The sequence below is a fragment of the Ictidomys tridecemlineatus genome, unplaced genomic scaffold (genome assembly GCF_052094955.1).
Source record: "Ictidomys tridecemlineatus isolate mIctTri1 unplaced genomic scaffold, mIctTri1.hap1 Scaffold_80, whole genome shotgun sequence".
In the NCBI taxonomy this organism is placed as follows: Eukaryota; Metazoa; Chordata; class Mammalia; order Rodentia; family Sciuridae; genus Ictidomys; species Ictidomys tridecemlineatus.
Window position 1 is genome coordinate 184,122 of NW_027525947.1, and position 23,739 is coordinate 207,860.

The 23,739-nt window shown below is 36.3% G+C and overlaps 1 long non-coding RNA gene across 1 annotated transcript; it reads left to right on the forward strand.

Annotated features, from left to right (window-relative positions):
- The first annotated feature begins 5,694 nt into the window (after positions 1-5,694).
- On the forward strand, positions 5,695-22,466 carry LOC144374641 (uncharacterized). Its single transcript, XR_013433987.1, has 3 exons — positions 5,695-5,785; positions 20,381-20,503; positions 22,250-22,466. It is a non-coding gene; the product is annotated as an uncharacterized LOC144374641 (long non-coding RNA).
- Positions 22,467-23,739: the final 1,273 nt, after the last annotated feature.

The window sequence follows — 23,739 nt, forward strand, 5'->3', positions numbered from 1 at the left end:
TGTCCGATTGCAGAAAAATAAATGTACTAGTCGTCTACTGCTCTGATTCTGCAGTGCCCAACAGTCAATCAATCTTATTGTCAGATCAGAACAAAAACACAGTCCCAGCCCGGAAGCTTGAAGGAGTCTCTGCTTTGGTGGCAAACAGCTGGGAGTGTGCTGGGCCGACTTCTCCGCCCCAGCTCGCCTGATCCAGCTTCCAGGCTGGAAATGAGCACTTTCTCCTCGTCCACCTCCCCCCCCCCCAGTACAGCAGAGGTTACCCGACAAGACGTCACCACTACACACAAAACTCCTGTGCTTTTTTAAACACACGTTTAAAATGAAGGGGAAAAAAAGCAGCAAAACTCGATTGGAAAAAAGTTGCAAAACATGTTTTTGATAAAACCATTTTCTATGGAAAGAAAAGGGGGGAGACTTGAAACTCGGGTGTAGAAACCTAGGGAAAGCGGCCTCTGTCCGTTAAGTAAAAAGTCTGAAATTTATCACCAAACCTCTGCAGCAAAGGCAGGAGAAGCCTCGGGAAGCTCCGCTCCGCGACCTGCCCCGCCCTTAGCAGGCCTCCCAGACCTGCGACCGGCCCCGCACCCTGCTCCCGCCCCTGTCCTGCGCACCAAGGGTCTACGTGCCAGTCCCGCCTCACCTCACCCCGCCCTGTCAAGCTCCGCGTCCCGCGCGCGGTCCTCGCGCCTCACCTCCGCCCGCCCTTGTCCTGGGCGCGGTCCCTGCGCCTCACCTTGCCCCGCCCCTGTCCCGTGTGCGGTCCTCGGGCCTCACCTCGGCCTGCCCCTCTCCCTCGCACAGAAGGATTACGCGCCCCGTTCCGCGCGTGGCCCGCACACCTCGGCACCCTCTTGCGCTCTGTCTAGTCCAGATATGGATGTGGGTACCCTCACCTGGCTCTTTTCTGTCAGCACCGGTGAGTTCCCACATTACAATTTAAGGGGTGTGGCAGAGGATCACTGGGACAGGGTTCCAGTCCAGACACCAGATCACAGGACTGAGCCTGGGTCCCTCCCCAGGCCCCTCCACCGCCCCCGCGGGGTCAGTCCCACCTGGTGCAAGTGTCTGGCTCTTCTCCTGAGGCCCTCAAGAGGAGCGAGAAAGAAAAGGGCAGGAGGTGGGAGAGACAATAGGGAAGGAGACCACAGGCTGGCAGTCTCTGGTGACATCTCGCAGCCAGGAAGCGGAGCCAGAGCCACAACCCCCAGGACCAGGTGTGGTCGTGCACAGGGACGTGATCCCCCCAGGGTCAGGACAACAGACACTCCCAGACCCAGCTCTGCTCTACAGACTTTCACCCACTGCAAACCCTCAGCATCCCAAGGCTGTTGACTCTTGAACTTCCCACCACACTTTGCCTGGGGATCTCAGCACATGCGCCCACAGAGCCTCACCAGCCAACAGCCACAATCACTTTTCTGTGATTCAGTGAGCCACCACCCAGCTCACCTCCCTTCACTCCTTTTCTCATCTAGCCACGCCCCATCCAGGGCCTCCCCAGTTCCCTTCCTCCTAGGGACCCTAACCTCCACCAGGACCACCTGGCACCATATGCCTCTGCCTGAGGACATACCCTGCAAACATCCCCCACCTCACCCAAGATCCTAAAGCAAGAGCAGGGGCCCCATTTCTCTAATGACCCTGGTGATGTTATACAGCTGGGGGTCTTCCTAAAAACTGAGGCAGCTGGAAGACCCCCATCTTCAAACCCTGATTCTTTTGATCAACTCAGAAAGGTTTCAGACATTGCTCAAAGTAGGAAAAGGGACATTCTCAAGGGAGAGAGTGGGTCCTCTCAGAGGGGAGAGACAAAGAGCACTCTCCTGTGCTCCAGTTCTTTCTTTGGGGGGTGGGGGCAGGAAAGTTTCCAGAGAGTCCCACTAGGCCCACCTCTTGGCTCTTGACTGACAGCAGGGTGACATCAGAATTTCAAGTCTGCTTTGCCATGACAACTCTGTCACCTTGGCCCATGCTGACTGGTTCTATCTGGATTCTTAATCATTTTTACAGGTTTTATGGTTAGGAGGAATTATCTTTATCTTCCAGAATCTGGTCTGTGAAGGGACACATAACTTGGGTTATTCTTGTCAATGTTACTTCCTGCCTGAATTTCCTTGTAGATAATAGTTTCCTGAAGAATAAGACATATTCTTTCCACTTTGGTTAGTCAGGGCTGCAGGTAAATTGGTTTTTGGCAAAGAAAGCATGTGGGGGTGAAGAAAGCATGTGGGAATCAGCACAGTGGGACATTTCATAGAATTATTCTCTAAACGTGTGTTCCCACCCTCCTCATCTGTCTGTCCCCTAACAGCAATGGTACATCTATACATTTCTGTAGTAGCATCTATAGACTTCTGACCTTGGATCCTAGCCTCATCTAACTCTTGAGGATCCAGCATCATATAAGGGTATAAAGTAGGCACAAGTTGTTTACTTTCTCCATAAAGGCAGATAGTAAGGGGTGGCAGGCCTCTGCAGGCCACACTATAACTGTCTCTATATGAAGTACTCATGAGAGCAACTGAAGACTACATGCCAATGAATGGGGCACTGGCATAGATTTCTATGCCCTAGTTTTCTCACCCTAGATTAGGGTATCTCCTGTGTCTCCAGTGTTGGTGCCCATCCTTATGCTGTCTTTCCCAAGTGATTCTGCAGATGCATATTTTATGCTCCTGTGGCTTCAGATGGTCTGGTGTTTAGGAGGGGTTCCTGTAGATTGAGGCCTACTGTACCCCCACCCACACTCACACCCTTTGCTGCCCAGTGGATTCTTCGGTTCATGCGGATTATAGGGTACACTTTCTAAAGCCACAGGTGTGAGCTCAAGGTGAAGTGATACACTTAGTAGAGGACAAATGTGTGTTCTCCAGGATGGGATACTATTTTAAACATATTGGTCTGGGGAAAGTAGTGTCAGAAGATTGTACTTGACCCTCTCTACTAGGGTATCCCTGACTCCACAGGTGACTCACTAAGTCCATGGATGATTCATTTCAGTTACAAATTCAGAGAATTTGAAATAACCATTGAATGGATCTGTGGCCCCAGACATCTAGGAGAAGAACCTGGGACAGGTCCATTCCTGGCCCCATGTGAACCTTGTCAGAACCAGGGGGCCATCATGATGCTTCTTGAGACAGGGTCTCCCTATGTTGCTTAGGCAGATGAACTTCTAGTCCTCCTGACTCAGGCTTTTGGTACCTGGAATTACAGACACATGCTACCATAACAGGATCAACTTTTAAAAATTTTTGTTATATACATTTTTAATGGTTGATTTTTTTGCCCATTTCATTAAACTCTTATTACAATATGATCATTTCTGTGCTTTTGTTTCTGATATGAGTGAGACATGATCTTTTTGTTACCTGCTCCCCATTCTTGGTATCTATTCCATTGTTGTGTAAGTGATCAATATTTATTAATATTACTTATTAATATTGAGTTGATTTAACAGTTTAGTAACAATGATCATGCAGAAGTATAGAAAAGATGTTCTTATATTAAAAAATAAACAGTATTTCTTAGTGAGATAAGAAATATTAGGATTCTAGTCAACTAGATCAAGAAGGTCATGGAGAGAGTGAATGTCCATTTTAGATTTTCCGTTGCCATTTTGTATAAATTTATTTAGGCTGTAATTCTCTCATTAGCCTGTAAAGGAAGTAGCATTCTCATTTTAGAACTGGGAAGATTAGAGTATTTATGTAAATGTTGAAGTTATTGTTGTAATTGTAGGGCTAGGTTTTGATCTAAACCTTCTACTTTGATCTCCTGCTGCTTCCCCTTTGCTTGTCAGACTTAAGTTCCCACAGTCCTTTCTGTGCCTTGAATAAGACAAACTGTTTCCTACTTGGAACCTTTGTTGTTGCTCCAGCCTGTTCTCTAATACCTGGGAAGCCCTTATGCTAGAGCCACTTGTGGATGATTCCTCTCATCTCAGGTCTTGGCTCAAATGTCTTCTTACAGTATAGTTTTGAAAGGCACCCTGTCTACCTTAGCTACTCCACCAAGTTCTCTCTGCTTTTACACAGCATCCTGTTTGTATCCTTCATACCACTAATCAATCTTACATTATCTTGTTTATTTGTTGGCATATTTATTGTCTACTTTTCCTTAGTAAGGTCTAAGGTCCAGATATGAGTTCTTGATAACTGTGTGTATCTTTAGCACCTAAAACAGTGATTGGAACATTGTGAGTACTCGGTATGCATTTATTGAGATGAAGAAAGAGATAAAGGATGAGGAAGAGCTAAAGGGAGAGAGAATAAGAGTGAGTAATGAGAATCTAGGTACAAGTTTCCAACTTTTTTCTCACTGGATGATTGACTCCTATTGGAATAAGTTATGTAATTACAACCTGTTCTTTTTGAATTTCCTTATTTAGGAATCCAATATGCCATACTCCTTTTAACTCAAATCTGCAAGACTCCAAAATTAAAGTCTGAGTAATTAGAGTAAAAACCATGGGTTGCACAATTAATAATGCTAAATATTCACCTTGAAATAATTGCAGGTAGTCACTAGGAACCCATAAATTGGGGAATGAAACAATAAATTTCATAAAATACTTTTCCAGTTACAGATAGAATTGTAGAACATCTGTCTGTAGGCTTACATGCCAGAAAGTAATCAACCAGGACACAAGAGGTGATAGCATTATGTTGTTTGATGACTTCCCTGAGGAGAAAGTCTGCTGTGTGTGTGTGTGTGTGTGTGTATGTGTATGTGTGTGTACACACGTGTAAAAAATATATATATATATATATATATATATGCATGTATATATGTATTTACACATATACAATAAATTTCATCATAAAAGGAATATTAGAATTATAACCTTGCTTCTACAAACCTTACCAGTGTGATAAGTATTGAGGAAAATCTACTGAGGATAAAGAATAAGATGTGATTATCTATTTCTCTTTAATTAGTCATCTTCAGTATCAATCTTTTAATTAAAATACTTCAGGAGAAGAGGTATTCTCTTTCACTGGTACCTCATATCACCTAGGACCTTGTACATTGGAGAACTATTTTATGGTTCATTTTCTATGAGGGCTCTGAGACTTTCCTTGGAGATCTTACAGTACTTTGAAAATACTGGTACCTGCAGTCCACAATGGACATTTTTATTTTGCTATGACATTCAGTAGTCAATTGCAGAGTCTTGAAATGATAGTGAAGCTCGGAATTTAAAATACATATATTAATGTGTGGTTAATACACTATAAAATATGATTAAAAGTATCAATTTAAGATATAACATATAAGACTAACTAATATATAAGTCTAAGATTATGATATAAGTCTAATGTTGGTCTATGTATTTTTTCTAGTCCTAAAGAATATTCTCACATATAATAAAGAATTTCCATTTGATGTTCAGCCTGTCCCATTAAGGTAAATAAATAAGCATCCATATTTTATCTTCTGATTTTATTATCTATTTTATGCCTGTTTTTCAAATATTTCTGTATTTTTTCCCTATCAAATTTGGTATTGGTGATATGGCTGATACCATTGGTAGCAATGAGATGATTGACATTGACATTTATATCAACATTAACCTAATAATCAGCATCTTATCTGGGAAGTTAGTGGCTATGAGGGTTAGCTGGTGTATTAAGTGGAGTAGCTCACTAATTTTTCTGTCCTTTTTTATATAGGAGAATTTCAGCACCTGGTGAGGAAGAGCATTTGGAATTTGAAGAAGATGAAGAAGAAGGTGGTGCTGGAGCAGGGTCTCCTGATTCTTTTCCTGCTAGAGTGCCTGGTGGGTACAAAAAATGTACATTATATAATTCAAGGTCAGGTGTTTGGAACTTACTTTTGTACTTGTTAGTGGCGGGTAAAACATCTCCAGGTTTGCCAATCTTAAGCAAATTATCATGGCCATTCTGATAGCAGTAGCTAATGGTTTATTGTGAAAGTATCTTACTATTTGTGTCAGGGATCCTCAAAACATCCCGGGTTTAGTGATTGGCTAGGAAGACCCACAGGACTCAGCATATAGCTGTACTCACAGTTGTATTCTGAGTCATTACAACAAGAAAACACAAGAACAAAATTAGCAAAGGGTAAAAGCACACAGGCAAATTCCAGAGGAAACCAAACTTCTAAGAGTCCTCTCCCAGCAGAGTCAAATATGTACTTGATTCTCTCAACATTATTTCACACCTGTAAAATGAAAAATATTGTCTATTGGGGAAACACTGTAGAGATTCAGTGCACAAGACACTTATTAGGGTTAGCATGAACCAAAACTAAAGACTCCAGGAAGAAAGCAAGTGTTCAGCACAAACCATATTGTTTGCATGGACGGTTTAGGCACAGTGATCTTCTTAACAGGGCATGATGGGAATCCTGCTGAAATCCAGGTTCCCAGATGCTAGCCATGGACCAACATTGTAAGTAGGCTTTCTAGAGTAACTGTTTGCTATGTTAATTCTTTTCTTTATATATCTAGCTGTTCTTTAAATAATCATATATGATTGTGAAACCTGGACCTGGAGGAACAGATACTATACAGTTGCCCTTAACAGGGAAATAAAGAATACATAGCAAGTTCTTTTTATTTGTGGAAGATCTTGACAAGGTTGTAAAATACCCTAGTCAAGCACCCTGAGTGAATTTTTTGCCTCTTCCACTTCTATAATTTCTTCTGTTCTTATACAGTGCACAGTTTTTACTTCTGATGAACTAGTTCATTTTTTGGAAGTGTGGAAATAACACTGTACTATTGTGATGCATTTTTTATGCTTTATGGTATAATTAAATATAATATACATATCATCCAGAAAACTTCATAATTAAAGTCATATTCCAGTAATTTAAATACTCTTTGGTAGAAGACGTTTGAAATATAAACAGTATAGGCTTAGACAAACAAGATACCTGTGCTTTTGAGTCTAACATCTGCCAATCAGTAGTTGAGTGACTGTACTTTTTTCTTTATAAAAGGAGATGTTGACAATGCCTAATTCATAGGGTTACAATGAAAATTAAGGCACCACATACAAAGCATTTGGCATGATACTTTTCATTTGCTGGGGTAGTGGTGGCTACTGTATTTTCATTATCACTTCTAAATGGTGCTAACAGTCCTACACCATAGGGTTATTGGAAAAATTACAGTCACTATAAAATGTTATTGTTAGTGTTTCTTTGATACAAGGTAATTATTTCCAATCTGTTTGTCCTTATGAAGAAAGAGCTATATTTTACTTGTCATATTTGTAGGAAATTTCAAGATTGCTGAGATGATGAGGTAAATAAATTTGCTAAAATTTTTCTGTATTTTTTATTTCCTTTTCAAACCACATGCTGTACTTGAAATAGATTCCAGTTCTATAAATTTCTGGTTTGATTATTTGTTCACTAGCTATACTTCTGTAGCAAACAAGATCCTTGATGCAGATGATGTAAGTCATGAAATGGACAGATTAAGGTCTTTATGGGTTTCAGGTTGCTGAGTTGAAAAGAAACTCTGTAAATTAAGTCTATTTGCTATGAAAGATTAAGCCCAAAGTAATTAGATTTTTGTATTCTGATATAGCATTTTGGTATTTTATTTCAGAGATACAGAAAGCTCACTAAACCTTTCTATTCCCTGAATTATTTTCCTCAAAGTAAGAAAGAGTACATATAGTTCAATTGGATATATTTGATTTTCGATCATATTTTCCAGGGCCTGTGTCATTATAAAATTAAAAATGTCATTGAAGGACAATTTGACCTTTAACTTAATTGTAGAATGGGGAAAATTGTTATACTGTGGACATCCAAGATTTCATTCATGATAAGGCTGTTGTGTCTATATTATCATGGCAGGGTGCTCCTAAGAATTATAACATTTTTATTATCTTTATTTTATGTAATTTATATAATTGTAAGTTTGTTGTATTTTTTTTTTTTTGGTACTGAGGATTTAACACAGGGGTACTTTACCAGTGAGCCACATCCTCAGCCCTTTTTATTTTTCATTTTGAGACAGGATTTCACTTAGTTGCTGAGGGCCTCACTGAGTTGCTGAGATTAGTCTTAAACTTGGGATCCTCCTGCCTCAGCCTCCCAAGTCACCTGGATTACAGGCTTGTGCCATAGCATCTAGCTCTTTTGAAAAAATATTGATTAAGGTGTCCCTTACATATATAAAAGGCATCTTTTTTTAGTGTGCAGCTTTATGAGTTTTGACAAACACACATGCTAAACACTACTACTGTTAAGCTAATGAGATGAAGTATAATATATGACTATGGTATGACCAAGAGTAGTTTATTCCCATTTAAAATTAAAAATGAATTTTTATCCAACCTTTCTTGAAAAGAATAAAAAATTGTTAAACCTTTCTTTGACATTAATATCATTTTCAAAGCCTTCAATTCTCATAAGACAAACAGTAACTTTTGTGTACTGCTTTAAACACTAACTGGCTTAAGCACAAATAGTAGTTTAATTTTCTTAAGGTAATCTCAGTAGATTTCATTTAAATAGAGGATATAAATTTATAACCTATTATTTATTAACTGAAAACTTATTTATCATTTTGAATATTAAAGCTTCTAAATGATAAACCAAAGTAATACAAATAAAAAAATAGCTGATCAGGATTATATGCTTATAATCCTAGCTACTTAAGAAATTGAGGCAGGAGGATTGCAAGTTTGAGGCCAGTGGGGGCAACTTAGAGAGACTTTGTCTCAAAATAGAAAGAACTAGGGATGTAGCTCAGTGGTAGGGTGCTTGCCTCACCTGTGTGAAGCCCTACATTTGTTTCCTAGTACCACATGCACAAATAGCCATGACACAATTTTAGACAAAATTTAAAAAAACATTTCTGAGTGACCTAAACATAAGCCTAGCAATCTCAACATTATTCTAAATTTGTATTGGTTATTCATCTTTTATATAGTCTTAAATATGTACAAAAACTGTTTTTTGAAACTCAAAATGAAGAGTGAATCTTACTTCTTTAATATCAAGCCTGTACTTGTTTCTTTCCTGCATAAATATTCAATTCTGAGTTGAACTTGAGAGTTAAGCAAATATGGATTTCATTTTCAGCTAAAGTGCAGTGTTTTTCTTACTCATGCATATAGGAAGTTGAAAACTGCAACAAAATATTCATTGCTGTTCCATGAATATTAGGGCATCCTTATTTCACAGAATTTCAGAATATATTTAGGGTTAAGCAGTAAATACTACCAAAGTGTGCAGTTAAACTCTGGCTCTCCGTGCACTTCCTTTCTCTCAAAGTCTCAAATTCTCAGACTGAGCCGAACAGTCAGAGCCAGAGTCCCTTATCCAGTCATGTACTTATATTGAAAGGAAAGGAAAATACCATTCAATGTTATCTGGAAGTTCTCCTAGCTATTTTTCAATAGTTTTAAGGCTTGTTAATATTCTATTACTCTCAAGCAGTTTTGGAAACATTTTAAGATTTCTTTTTTATAATTTGTCTTGTTTGTTTGTAGTACTGGGGATTGAAGTCTGGGGTGCTCTACCACATAGCTACATCCCCAGCTCTTTGACTTATTTTTTTTTTATTTTGAAACAGGGTTTTGCTAAGTTGCCCAGGCTGGCCTCTCCTGCCTTAACTTGCCAAGTTCCTGGGATTACAGGCATGCACCACTAAGTCTGGCTAAGTTTTTTTTAATCCATGAATCTTGTCACTTGAAGTCAAAAGGTTTTCTCCAGAGCTTTGCAGAAATTGGTTTATAGGAAATTTCTATTGAGTATGCTCTTCATCAAGGCTCTAAGCAACATCTGGCCTGCTTTGTCTTGAAAGTCCTCTGGCCACTCAAATTTTTAACCCAACACCTGTAGTAACTCTTCCTTGCATGCTAAATGGCATCTGTGTATGAAGCATATACCCACTGATTCATCTTAGGTTTTGTGAGAGTATTTATTATTTTTTTCCAGATATGATGGTTACACTTAAGAATTCAGCCATTATCCAAATCACATATTTCTGAACACAGAAAAATACATATTTCTAGTACCAGTCAATAAAGAAAATAAAAACAAGAATATATTCATATAACTTTTATACAAACAACTTTAATCAGGTATAATTTTTCACAGACCTAGAAATATTATTATTTGAATGCTAATGACCCCTAAGATTTTTATCAAACTTTTAATATAATTTCAAAGTGAACAAACTTCTTATGATTTTACTCTTTATCTTGAAAGGTTGGACCAGTTTCTCAACTACTAATCAGTTACCAACCAAAAGAAATTTTGCATGTGTTTTCATATTTTCACACAATTTGTATGTGTGTACAAATTGCAGATGTGCAGTACAAATTGCAAAATTTTTCTCTTGCTAGATTTTTAAGACCCATTTCATGTTTTGTGCCATTTACAAAATGTTATGACCAAATAATGATTTGATAATACCATTATTTTAAATTATGTTAAAATTATCCCAAAATAATAGAAAATATTATTTTATATATATCGTTTTTATTGGATTTTAAAATTACAAAGAAATGTGCACTTAAAAAATGTGTGTGACAGACTTTGAATTGGTAGTATCAAACATCTGAATTTAATTACAAGTATGATAAATCTAAAACAAAGAAGACATAAATATATAATCACACACATATGATAATGCTTAGTTTACATTTTAGATATCAGGTTCATCTCTGTCCTAAAAGTATGGACAACAAATTTTGTACTCCTTATTCATGACATTTAATTTACCAAGCACCAAGGCAAAATGAAGACTGACTCACCTCTTATTGAAGTAAATGCCTGTGACAAACATTTGTACAATATCATGTAAAAAGCAAATTCAAATCAGTGTTTTAAAAAATATAATCTTTGGTAATTTTCCTCTTTTAATGTTCTGACCTAGACAATGATGTACTATTTTGGAACAAAGACTGTCATGCCATTTCCAATTTTGGACTAGAAATTGTCCTTATAGTATGATATGAGATATAAACAATAGAAATTTTTAAAAAGCAAAAATAAAAAAGTTGAAAGAAAAGAATGACTTCCTCTTCTGCATGTGAGGACAGGGTCTTAAGGATCCCATTGACCTTCATATCCATGTCACTCCAGACTCATCCTCAGGCTGGTGGTCCTTTCATTGTCTGATTCTCCATGATCTCTATGGCCATCCTACTTGATACTTAGACCTTCATTTTTCTCAGCATCCTCTTGGAACAAAGAAGTTATGGGCAGGGGGTGGGGGGCTTCAGATGTTCTCCCATTGTTTTTCTGTACCTGTTGCAGGTAGAGTGGTGCTTCATTGCTTGGTCTGTGTCAGTGCTGTGGGGTGCCCAGCAGAGGCCGAGGCCTTACTTGCACAATTCCCTTTCCTCTCCACAGTGGCAGTGGCTGTAACATTCTTGGCTAGGTCAGACGCTTTTACACAGTTTTTAAAACATTCTTGAGGGAACTTGTCTATGTTTAACAAACAGCCATTTGGGGGATCCATAGCTACCTTCACAAATTGTTTTCCACAGATGAAGCACAATGAAATAGAACAACTTGAGTTTTTACCCAAGTACCACCTGTTAATAAACAGTTTCCATCAACAAGATGGACTTTTTGGTATCCCCTATTACAGTAGTGTGGTAAAATGGTTCCAAACCTTCTAATTCATTGTCATTACTTTATCAGAGTTGTCTTTAGGTTTAGGCTTAGAATCTTCCTCTCGCAGAAAATCACACTGAATTGAGTAATTCCTTCCAACTCTTTTTGACACCAGTGAGAGCATGCTTGCTCTGGTTGGTGCATAAGAGGTGGTTGGGGGCAGATAAGTCAGAAAAAGACATGCTTTCTGTGTTCAGTACAACTTGGGGCTCACCAGCTACCAATGGCTTCCTTTGTCTTGCAGTAAAAACTGAAAGTGGAATTAACCAAATGAACACAGTCCTGCTGCTCACTGCTATATGAGTGTTAAAGACCTATCATATTGCTATCTGGGCTGCTCAGTCTCTGTCCATTCCTGTGAATGTGCATTGCCCAGTGTACAAAGTTCAAATGTTACTCTTTTTTAATCACTCCCTTACTTGGAGTTCTTAGTGACAGCTCAATAACATCCATGGGATGTTATTGAAAACTTGGTTTGGACAGCTGTAGCCATTTAGAGTTTTCCATATTTAAAAGTATGAGGCATAAATAGTGGCCTCACAAAAATGTCTATATTCTAATCCTGGGAACCTGTGACTGTTATGTTTACATGGCAAAAGGAACTTTGCTGAAGCTTGAGATGGGGAGGTTCTCCTGCAGTTCCTTTTAAGGCTTTAGGGACAATTAAAATAAAGATGTTAAAATGAGACATGATGGTTAAAAGCATGGACTCTGTAGCCAAACTTCTGTGTGATTATGGATAATTTGTTTTTCTATGCCTCACTTTTCACCTCTGAAAAATAGAACTAAACTATTGTTGTGAGGATTAGATGAGAGGATTAGGATAGTATGTGGCACATCACAAATACTCACAAGTGTTAGCTATTTCTTATTTACATAGCAATTCCATGTGGAAGAACATTTCTTCTGATCTTTGCTCTAGATCTGAGAGCAGATGATCTAGCTGGAATAGCACAGTTTACACTGGATTGTGTGTAGTGATTTCTTTCTTATCCTTGTTAGTCTTCGAATTTTATGAATGTAGTTGACTTGTTCTCATATTACACTATGTAATTGGATATGTTAATTCTTCACTTAGAAATCTTCCTTTTAATGCATTGGCTCAATTTACAACTATCATGGTTTTATCTTTGATGCAAAAACATGCATATAGATGGTATGGTATTATTTTAGCATTTGATCTTCTTTTATGTTTATTATTTCTTCACTCATTGATATAGATTCTCTAGCCATTTGTTTACTAGAGCATGATAACCTCTAGAACTGAAAATTCAGTCATTCATTCAATAAAATATTTCTTCAACAAAGATCTGTTTATTCCTTGTGCATACTACAAAAGGAACAGTTCCCACACCTTTCAGGATGCTTATTGTGTAGTCAGCAAGACAGAGCCAAAAGCACATGATTATGATTAGAGATGTGCACCAATGTCATAGGTTGGCAAAAAAGAAGGGCTGAGGGAATTCAATAAATCTAGCCAGATTTAGGACTCACTGAGTATGTAGGAGTTGACCATGCAGAGAGAGAGAGCACATCATAGACCATTCTGAAACACCTTAAATAGGCACCTTTCTATGTAATCTATGATCTTAATTACACTCAGCTTCCTTCATAATGGAACACAATGTTTGACATTCTACCTTGAATTAAACAAGAAATTCAGACTTGAAATCACTGCCTCCATATTAAATTATTCGAAGCATAATGATTACATTAAACTTTACTGTGTAGTCTCAGGCAAAAAGATTGTTGGTAAGGAATGTAGCATCAGCCCTACCATTTCAACTGAAAGACCTAGATGATGACAGGTTATAAAACTGACTCACCCCAAAGTAACAACAAGTTTAATATCAACTTGGAAAAAAATAATCTTAACATCAAAAAGACTTTGAAAGTTGTAAAGCAATCATCTTTTGAATGTCAAAAAAGGTAGTAAAGAGGTAATACATAAAAGAAGTAACATTCTTGGGGGTTTTGGGGGGTGGGGTGGGGTGGGTTCTTTTTTTGTCTTTTTTAGAACTGGGGTTTGAATCCAGTATTTTGCAAATGCAAGGCAGACACTTTGCCACTGAGCTACATCCCAACCCAACATTCTTAATATATAAAGAAAAATTTTAATTGTAATAACCAAAGCAGAATACATGAGAGGAACAGACAATATGAGCGAGCGCATGAGCGTGCACACACACACACACACACACACACACACACACACACACATACATTTAAAAAACATCCGTTAAACATAAAAAGATACTCAACTTTATTTTTAATAAAAAACAGAAATTAAAGCTACTGTTGGTGAGTCTTAGGGGAAATAGGTACTTATTAATCACTGGTGGGAACAAAAAATGGTGAGGTTCCTTTGGAGGGGAATTGAGCATTCTCTAACAACATATAAGTACATATTTTTTCCTTAGCAATCCCATTCCTGAGAATTTACTTTGAAGATGCACCCCCAAAATACAGGAAAAAGAGGAGGAAACATTTGCATATACACAAGATTCTCTGTTTAGGTGTTTTTTATAATGATAAAAAGTTAGAAATAAAGTAACTGCCATATGAAGATTGACTGAATAAACATAGGATGCTGTAGAAAATAATTCAGAAAATCTCCATGAACTAATGAGTGATTTTTCAAATTATTGTTAGCAGAATTTATCAAGGTAGTTCACATTAGCAGATTAAGGGGAAAGATTTCATAAAGTTGTCAACAATGCAGAAAAAGTTTTCAGTTAAGTTTGAAATACAGCCTTGATTTTAAACAATTCTTGTCAAAGAACAGAAAAACATCCTTAACCTGATAAAACATGGCTACATGACATTTACAGCCCAAAATCGTTTAATGATGAATTTGAACAAAACAAGAGTGTCTATTACTTCTTTTCATCAGCATTGTTTTGGAAGCTCTAGCTACTGCACTAGGACAAGAAAATGAAATATAAAAGGGGGGATGTTATTTATTTGCACATTTATGAATATATAGAGAATATATGCAAAAAACCTATTCATAACTCATTAATAAGATAATGTGGTTCCTGGATAGAAAATCTGTACAGACAAATCAATTTTATCTCAAACAAGTAATAATTGCTTAGAAAATGAACTATTATAATATTTATAGTAGTATTAAATAATATCAAGGACCTTATTATAAATTCAACAAAAGAAATATAAGAATTTTATGTAGAAAATAAACCTTTATTGAAAGAAATAAAAGAATATCAAAAGGAAAAGGAAACTGGAGCAATCTTGAAATTAGGGAAAAAGATGGAAGAGTGACTTAATAATTGTTATGGTTGGTGAGATGTTGAATTGTACATTCTCTTTTACTTTTTTCATTTCTCTCAATTGAATTGTTTATGAGAATGCATTTTATAAAAACAGTGAAGTCATTATTCTTTTTTTCATTTGTTCATAATAGTTATTCTTGACATTAGATTCATTTGGACTAATTATAAATGCATGGGATATAATTTGCTCCAATTCAGTCCCTTCACCCTCCCCATCCTCCCTCCCACTGTTCCCTTTCATCTACTTTACTGATCTATTTATTTACATTTTTTAAAATTAGTATGTTATAGATATTCAAAATGATGAGTTTCATTATAGTATATTCACATATGTGCATTGAAAAGTTAATTTGGTTTCATTCCACAGTTTTTCCCTACCCACTCCCCATTCCCTTCTTTTTCTTTTATTGATTTTATTTTTTTTAAATACACGACAATGGAGTGTATTACAATTCTTATTACACATATAGAGCACATTTTTTTTTTATCTTTGTATAAAGTATGTTCATGCCAATTCACGTTATACATATACTTGTTTTTTTTGCATTACAATTCTTATTACACATATATACCACAATTTTTCATATCTCTGTTTGTATATAAAGTAGGTTGACATCCAATATGTGTCTTCAGACATGTACTTTGGATAATGATGTCCATCACATTCATTCCACATTCATTAGGAGGCTAATCCCCTGCCTCCTCCCTTTCCCTCACTCCCCTCTTCCCTATCTAAAATCCATCTATTCATCCCATGTTCCTCTTCCCTACCCTATTATGAGTCAGCCTCCTTATATCAGAGAAAACATTTGGCATTTGTTTTTTGGGGATTGACTAACTTCACTTAGCGTTATCTTCTCCAATGCCATCCATTTACCTGCAAATGCCATAATTTTATTCTCTTTAAAAAACGTTCATGGGGCTGGGGATGTGGCTCAAGCGGTAGCGCGCTTGCCTAGCATGCGTGCAGCCCGGGTTCGATCCTCAGCAGCACCACATACCAACAAAGATGTTGTGTCCGCCAAGAACTAAGAAAAAATAAATAAATGTTAAAATTCTCTCTCTCTCTGTCCCCCTCTCTCTCTCACTCTCTCTTTAAAAAAATAAAAAATAAAAAAAATAAAAAACGTTCATAGTGTATATATGCCACATTTTTAAAAATCCATTCATCCACTGAAGGGCATGTAGGTTGGCTCCACAGTTTAGCTATTGTGAATTGTGCTGCTATAAACATTGATGTGGCTGTGTCCCTGTAGTATGTTGTTTTTAAGTCCTTTGGGTATAGTCCAAGGAGAGGAATAGCTTGGTCAAATGGTGGTTCCATTCCCAGATTTCCAAGGAATCTCCATGAGTTTAATTCCATTTTGTTGCATATGGATTTCCAGTTTTCCCAGCACCATTTGTTGAAAATGCTATCTTTTCTCCAGTGCATGTTTTTGGCACCTTTGTCTAAAATAAGATGATTGTAATTTTGTGGGTTAGTCTCTGTGTCCTCTATTCTGTACCATTGGTCTACCAGTCTGTTTTAGTGCCAAAACCAAGCTGTTTTTGTTACTATTGCTCTGTAGTATAGTTTAAGGTCTCATATAGCGATACTCCCTGCTTCACTCTTCCTGCTAAGGATTTCTTTAGCAATTCTTGGTCTCTTATTTTTCCAGATGAATTTCATGATTGCCTTTTCTATTTCTATGAGGAATGCCATTGAGATTTTGATTGGAATTGCATTAAATCTATATAGTGCTTTTGGTAGTTTGGTCATTTTGATAATATTAATTCTGCCTATCCAAGAGCAAGGTAGATCTTTCCAGAAATAGTAAATGAATTCAGCAAAGGAGCAGGATATAAATCAACACCCATAAATCAAAGGCATTTCTGTATATCAGTGACAAAGCCTCTGAGAAGGAAATGAGGAAAACTACTCCATTCACAATAACCTCAAAAAAATGATACTTGAGAATCAATTAAAGAAGTCAAAGATCTATACAATAAAAACTACAGAACCCTAAAGAGAGAAATCAAAGAAGATCTTAAAAGATGGAAAGATCTACACATTCCCTTCTTAAAAGGAGAAAAGGAGGAGGAGGGAGGGAGAGGGGGAAGTTGGGCAGGGTCAGATCAGAATATGATAACCCAAAGGGTGGGGTTTGGCCTGCTGAGAACTTCTAACTGAAGGAGATTGGAATCTCAAAAGCAAGCTCAGCAGCAAAGCCTTTGCTCTCCTCCTGCCCTCCTGTCCGTTCACCCTTCTCTCCCAAAGCAAGTCATAAAACCTAGAAAGTGCTCTCTCTCTCTCTCTCTCTCTCTCTCTCTCTCTCTCTCTCTCTTTCTCTCTCCCTCTCTCTCTCTCCCTCTCTCTTTCCTTCCTTCCCTGCTATTCCCTTCCTGTCCCCCTACCCTCCCTTCCCCCCTCTCTTAAAAACCCTCATTCTAGACAGGACCTGCCTTAGGTCCAGAAGGAAAGAAGGCTATACAGAGAGGCCAAGAAGATGACCAGACAGGGCTTGCTGGGACCCTGGCAGCCTTTTACCATTAGCTCACACCCCCTTTTCCAGTCATTTCTACATGGCCATCCATTCTTCATGGAACATAAACATAAAAACAGGAGTTTTCCCTGGATCTCTAGGTCTTTATTTCTGAAGGCTTTTAGGTCAAATAAAATTCTATTAAATAATTGTAATAATTTTTAAAATGTAAAGATATATACTAGTTCATAAATTAGAAGAAGCAGTTTATAAAGATAGACTCTTTCTGAAACTCATCTGAATTTTTATTGCAGCTATAGAATGAAGATACTGTATTAGTGGTAAGAGGATAAACAGTCCGGTAAGACAGAATAGAAAACTCAGAAAGTGATTGCCACATGATTTATGATTGAAGTGGGACTGCAGATCAGTGGTGGAAAATGTCAGTCTTTTTAATGAGTAGTGCTGAGACAATTGAGTATTTATGTGAAATTGAATGAAATTAAAGCCCCTACTATACACCGTAGTCAATAATTCTGTGTGACATATGGAATTAAGTGTGAATGGCAAAACAATAAAATGCTTTCAAGATAATACCTTTATGATTTTGGAGTGGGGTAAGTTGTCTTAAATATGACATAAAAAGCACTGATAGTAAAGGAAGATATTAAGAAATTTGATATTACTAGCAGTAAGTATTTATCATAATCAGAAGACACCATGGCAGAGAAAAGTCATTCTTAACATTCAAAACTAATACTTGGTGTTAGAAGTTAGCAATGGTTGCTATCTTTTGGAAGAGTGAATTGGATATGGTGGGGGGAAGGACACTCCCAGGAGGCTGATCATATCTTTCCTAGATCTGATACTAGTTATACAGGTGTATTCACTTTGTGGAAGTTCAGCAAACTGTACTAACAATTTGTACATTTTAAAATGTATATGCTCTACTTCAACAAAAAGTCTTTATAAAGGAAAAGTACTAAGAAGCTATTTGTAAAACATTTGTCCAGCAAAATAATAGAGACCTCCTACAGCTCAATAAGATAGATATCTCAATAAAAAATCGAGCAAAATAATTGAACACACTTCAGAAAAGAGGAAATCATATATTTGATTTATTCTAAAAGGTGCTCAACCTTATTAATCTTCAGAGGAATGCAAATTAAAATGATTGATTTCTTTATACCAAAATTGGCTAACATGAAGAATCTGAGAAAACAGTACCTAGTGAGGATGTGGAGCAATGGGAACACTACTGCACTTGGGCTAGGAATAAAAATTGGCACAACCACCTTAGGAAATGGATTGTCATTACATAGTAGGTATGGAGGTAACATGCCAGGTGACTTAGTGATTCCTCTGTTTCAGAAATGGGTGCTTATGGGAACCAGAAGATGTTCAGAAGAGTATTTATTATAGCCTTGTTAACTATATCCAAACACTTGAAGTAATTCAAATGTCTATCAACACAAGAATGTGTACATAAACTGTAGCATATTTATACAGCCATGTACTACATAATAGAATGAAGTTTTCTGCAGAAAAATTCATATATGATATACATACATGTGAATATGTATGTATATAAATATAAATGTATACATATTCACATTTTTCATAAAATTTCAGAGGTGTTTTTTAACTCTCTGAAGTTCATCCCAGATGTCCAGGTACAAGCCCCTCTTCTAAAAGTACCCTCATTTGTCAATCAAAGAAGATGCATAAAAGGTATTATGTATATATTTAATGATATCAGCCTGAGCCCATTTAGGTTTGTTAATGCAACAGTGGACTGCAGCCTCCAGGCCTTCCCATTATTGCATTTGTCTGTATTGTCTTCATATTTGTTTAAATTAGAAAGTAATACATTTTTAACAGCACTGTTGAGGTATAATTTGCATTTCATAACATTTCCCTTCTGTAAGTATAAAATTCATCGATTTTTGACACCTCTATAGAGTTTTGCATCTGTCATCACTATACAAGTTCAGAACATTCCCATCACCTCCCAAAATTTTCTCAAGCCACATTTGCCATCAATCAAATGTGTATTTTCAAATGTAGTGTGTTTATTGCTTCATGTATTTCAAATAACTCATCATTAAAAGTAGCATAACACATTGTTGAATAGAAACTTGAAAAACATCAACCAAAATCTTTTGTTAAGTGTATTTTGAGGTTCTGTATACATACTTGATTAAAATCAGCTTATTTGCATCTGTTCTCTATTGCTAGTTTCAAAAAAGGGAACATACTGAACAGTTGATTTCTTCCTTCATATGTCCTTGGTGGGTGAATGTTGTCATGTTGTTCTGGGTAGGTTTTTAGTTTTAAAAATTTTAGTTGGTTTTGGGGAAAATGTTCAGTTATACAAATGGCCATTTTATATGGCAGTCTGTATAGTACTAATTTCTGAGAGAATAACTCATACAAAATAGAATGAAGAATAGAAGTTAGACTATATAGTTAAATTAAAACATAAATATCAAATTGTAAATTATTTTCTTTATTAGGAGTAACTAAAGAGAAGAATGTATTGATCAACTCTGATATTAAATGTCTCAGACTTTAGAACAGTATAACAAGTATTTTAAAAGCTTTTCTTGTCTTTGTTCTACCACTTCATATTAAGATGCTGAGTATAATATAGAAGTACATATGGAATATAAATATTATGTGAGCATATTATACAATTATGTATAATTGGGCTTCCTCAAGTAATCTTTTTAACATACTTTTATTATACATACTATATACTATTATTATAGAAATGATTATTTCTGCTTAAAGGTGATTTATGGTTGGGAAATGCAGATATATTATGTGTAAAATTAAATATTTTTCTAAAAAAGTATAACATCAGATGTTCATGAATTTCGGAAATAAAAATACATAATGCCTAGCTAGTTCCTAAGAGGTAGGCTATATCTTCTGTTTGTCAAAGTATTTACTCTGAATTGTTGGTGGAGCTAACTTTTACTGAGGTTTCTCTGTTGCCAGGTACTTTATTACCAAGGTTGCCATCAGAACCGGGAATGACATTACTCACTATCAGGATTGAGAAAATTGGTCTGAAAGACACTGGACAGTGCATCGATCCCTATATTACAGTTAGTATAAAGGGTAAATTACTGGCAAATTGCATTATGTTTTTTCTCATATGGGACAAAGTTTTTGACAGGGGATGGTCTTGTATATGTGACAACTTACTTTAATGCATTCTATATTCTAGGCAAAATCCTAGAAGAGATCATAGCAGAACATAGTTCGAAAGACTTACAAAAAATATTTCCTACTTATACACTCACTTTTGCTTTTGAGTTTGTATAGATTTTTGCTCTTCAGATTCCATCTAATGTGCAGACTAAACATACACATTGTCCTTAACAGCAGCTACAGTCTTCAGGATATAGATTAACAATAGCACCCCTCACCTTCTCCTATCCAGTCTATATTCATTCCTCTCCACAAAGCCCCATGTCCTATTTTCCCATCTCTCCTGCTTCAGCCCCTTCTTCTTCCTGTGCTACTGAGGTATCTACTTAGGTGAATCCTACAGAGGCAGATGAAAATCAGGGGACAGGGAAGTAGGGTGCAACCATAACATCCATGCCCTGAAAGCAATCCCGTGGGATGATGATGTGATTAAGGAATAAATTATACCATTTTACAGAAATAACTATAGTTAGTACAAACGGCTTATTTTAATCTGTAGTTTTGCACCAAAGGAACAGATCGGTGCTGAAATTAAATGGAGGAACTTTTATCAATTGCAGAAATAAAGTCAGATCCATGGGTTCATTAGTGCTAATTAAAAGAAAAATATGACCACAAAGAAAAACATTTATTTAAAGAACATAATCCACAGCACTAATACTGGTACACTTTTAAATTCCGAGGTTACCAGTTATCAAATATATAGTGTACCGGAAAATATTTACATTGTTTGATAGGCCAATTATAAAACTGTATACTCATTGAGAAAGTATACTTAAAACACAAAAATATTTAATGATGTTATAAATGTTAAATTACCTTTGCATATGTTATACTGAAATATTTTTATGTAAATATTTTTTTAATTATTAAATGTACTAAATTGTTTTTTGAGCTTTTTGAGACACATAAATGAATAACACATAAACACTGAGGAGTTATTAAATGAGTCCATGTTGAATTTGACTAAACTGAGATTTTTAAACCCGGAAAATTAAAACTATATATAACGTGCCATCTGGTTGTTGTAAATTCAGGGTATGTTGTAAACAGTATAACCAGAATTTAGATAATATATATGAAAAATTATTAACCAAAGGGTTTTTGTTGGCTGTTCTCATCCATTTTTGGTTCTTAACAGGGAAATTATAAGGTTAGGTTTAAAGGCTTTTCTAAATAAGTCATATACTTGATCAAAGTTAGAAATTGGTGGCAGAGCTCCATTGTGGCAAATTTTATACTCCAGATTTTTTTTGGCATAGAAATATATAGTGGGATATTCCCTATGAAAAAAAAAAAACATGTTTGTTCTTTTTACCACTTCACTATGAAGATCAAGTTTTGTCCACTTGGCCATGTAAAGGCTTCCTACCACTTCACTATGAAGATCAAGTTTTGTCCACTTGGGCCATGTAAAGGCTTCCTTGTCCCCTTCATGAGGTCTCCTATCCAGTCTATATTCATTTATCTCCACATACCCCATGAACTTTAACAACTCTCACATACTTGCTCACACCAAATAGGAATCTCTTAGCCTGAGAATCTCCTCTCAGCTCTTTCCATGCCTCTTTAGGAACTGTAACCTTTGCAGTTTCTATATTTTCCGTCTGTATATGTGAATGCTCATAAGCAGAAACTTAATTGTTTCTCCAGATCTGAATGACATAGATTTAACTCCTGTGCAAGATACTCCTGTGGCTTCAAGAAAAGAAGATACATATGTTCATTTTAATGTGGACATTGAGCTCCAGAAGCATATTGAAAAATTAACCAAAGGTTTGTAATTATCAGTTACTGACTTCTTAAGGACACAGTACTTATCTGGGTTTGTGTTCATAGTATACTTAACACAAGATCTTATGTCACATAGTTATGAATATTGACTTAAAGTCAAATCAAAATTTTTTTTAAAATATGAGAATTAGCAGTTGCATTATCTAGTTGTGTAATAAATGTGGTTAAATATTATTTGATAGGGAAGTTTTTCTCATAATACAGAGTTAAGGAAGCAGGTTCCCTAATAATTACCTTAAGTCCTTTTAGGAACCTAATGATTACTTTCTAACAGTTAAAGAATTATTTTTTTTTCTTTCAATAAGATGCATTGGGTAAAAAGATACTATAACTGGCAGTTAGTTTGTAAGAATATGGAAAGGACAATCTGGGCGTGGTTTCAGGAGGGAGAGAAATGATATAAGGTAGAATTTTTTTTAAAGGAACTCTTAAATTTCTATTCTATCTAATACAGGTGCTTATTGAAACCATTTCTATAGGTACTGCTGATACTTAAGTAACTTCTGTTTTTCTTGTGGTATTTAATATTTTATATTCTTTGGTAGTTTATGATTCTACCTGTGTACATAACTTACATTCTTGCTATACATTTTTGTTGTACTTTGTAGAATTAAATGATATGGAGAAATGTCACTCAGACATGCTAGTACCAGAGCTTGGAGTGACAGCCACAGTGAGTTATCAACAGTTGTGTCATCAGACGGTTTGACACATGTTACTTTGTAAAATCATAGGCTTCTGGTGACACATAAGAAATGTGTGGTCTCTGGCTTATGTTGTTTGTTTTAATTCCTTAGGTACAGCTATCTTCTTTGAATTCAAACACTACAAGCCTAAAAAAGGTTTACCAGCATCAAGTGTTTTGCTTTCATGGAGATGGATGAGATTAAACCTGGGCCAACTGTAATAGAACTGTAAGTGATATACATATAGGATTCATACTGTTCTAATGGTTACTAGTTCATGTTTCTTCTTAGTCCCTCTTATCGAGAATGTAACATTGGAGTAGATCAATCATCAAAGTATTTTAAACAATGATCTTTCTATTGTGGTTACAGATACAAGAAACCCACTGACTTTAAAAGAAAGAAATTGCAGTTATTGACCAAGAAACCACTTTATCTTCATCTACATCAAACTTTGCACAAGGAATGATTCTGACATGAGTAATGTGGAATTTCTGTGAATTTTACCACTCAGTAGAAACCATCAGAGCTCTGTGTAGCATATTCATCCTTCAGGAGGCAGGAAGTGAACCGTATCTATAGGCCAGTGAGTCCATTGCAAAGCTGTACCACAGAACTAAAGTCCAGCACCTCATTGTTATGACTCCTTTAGATAGATTTATT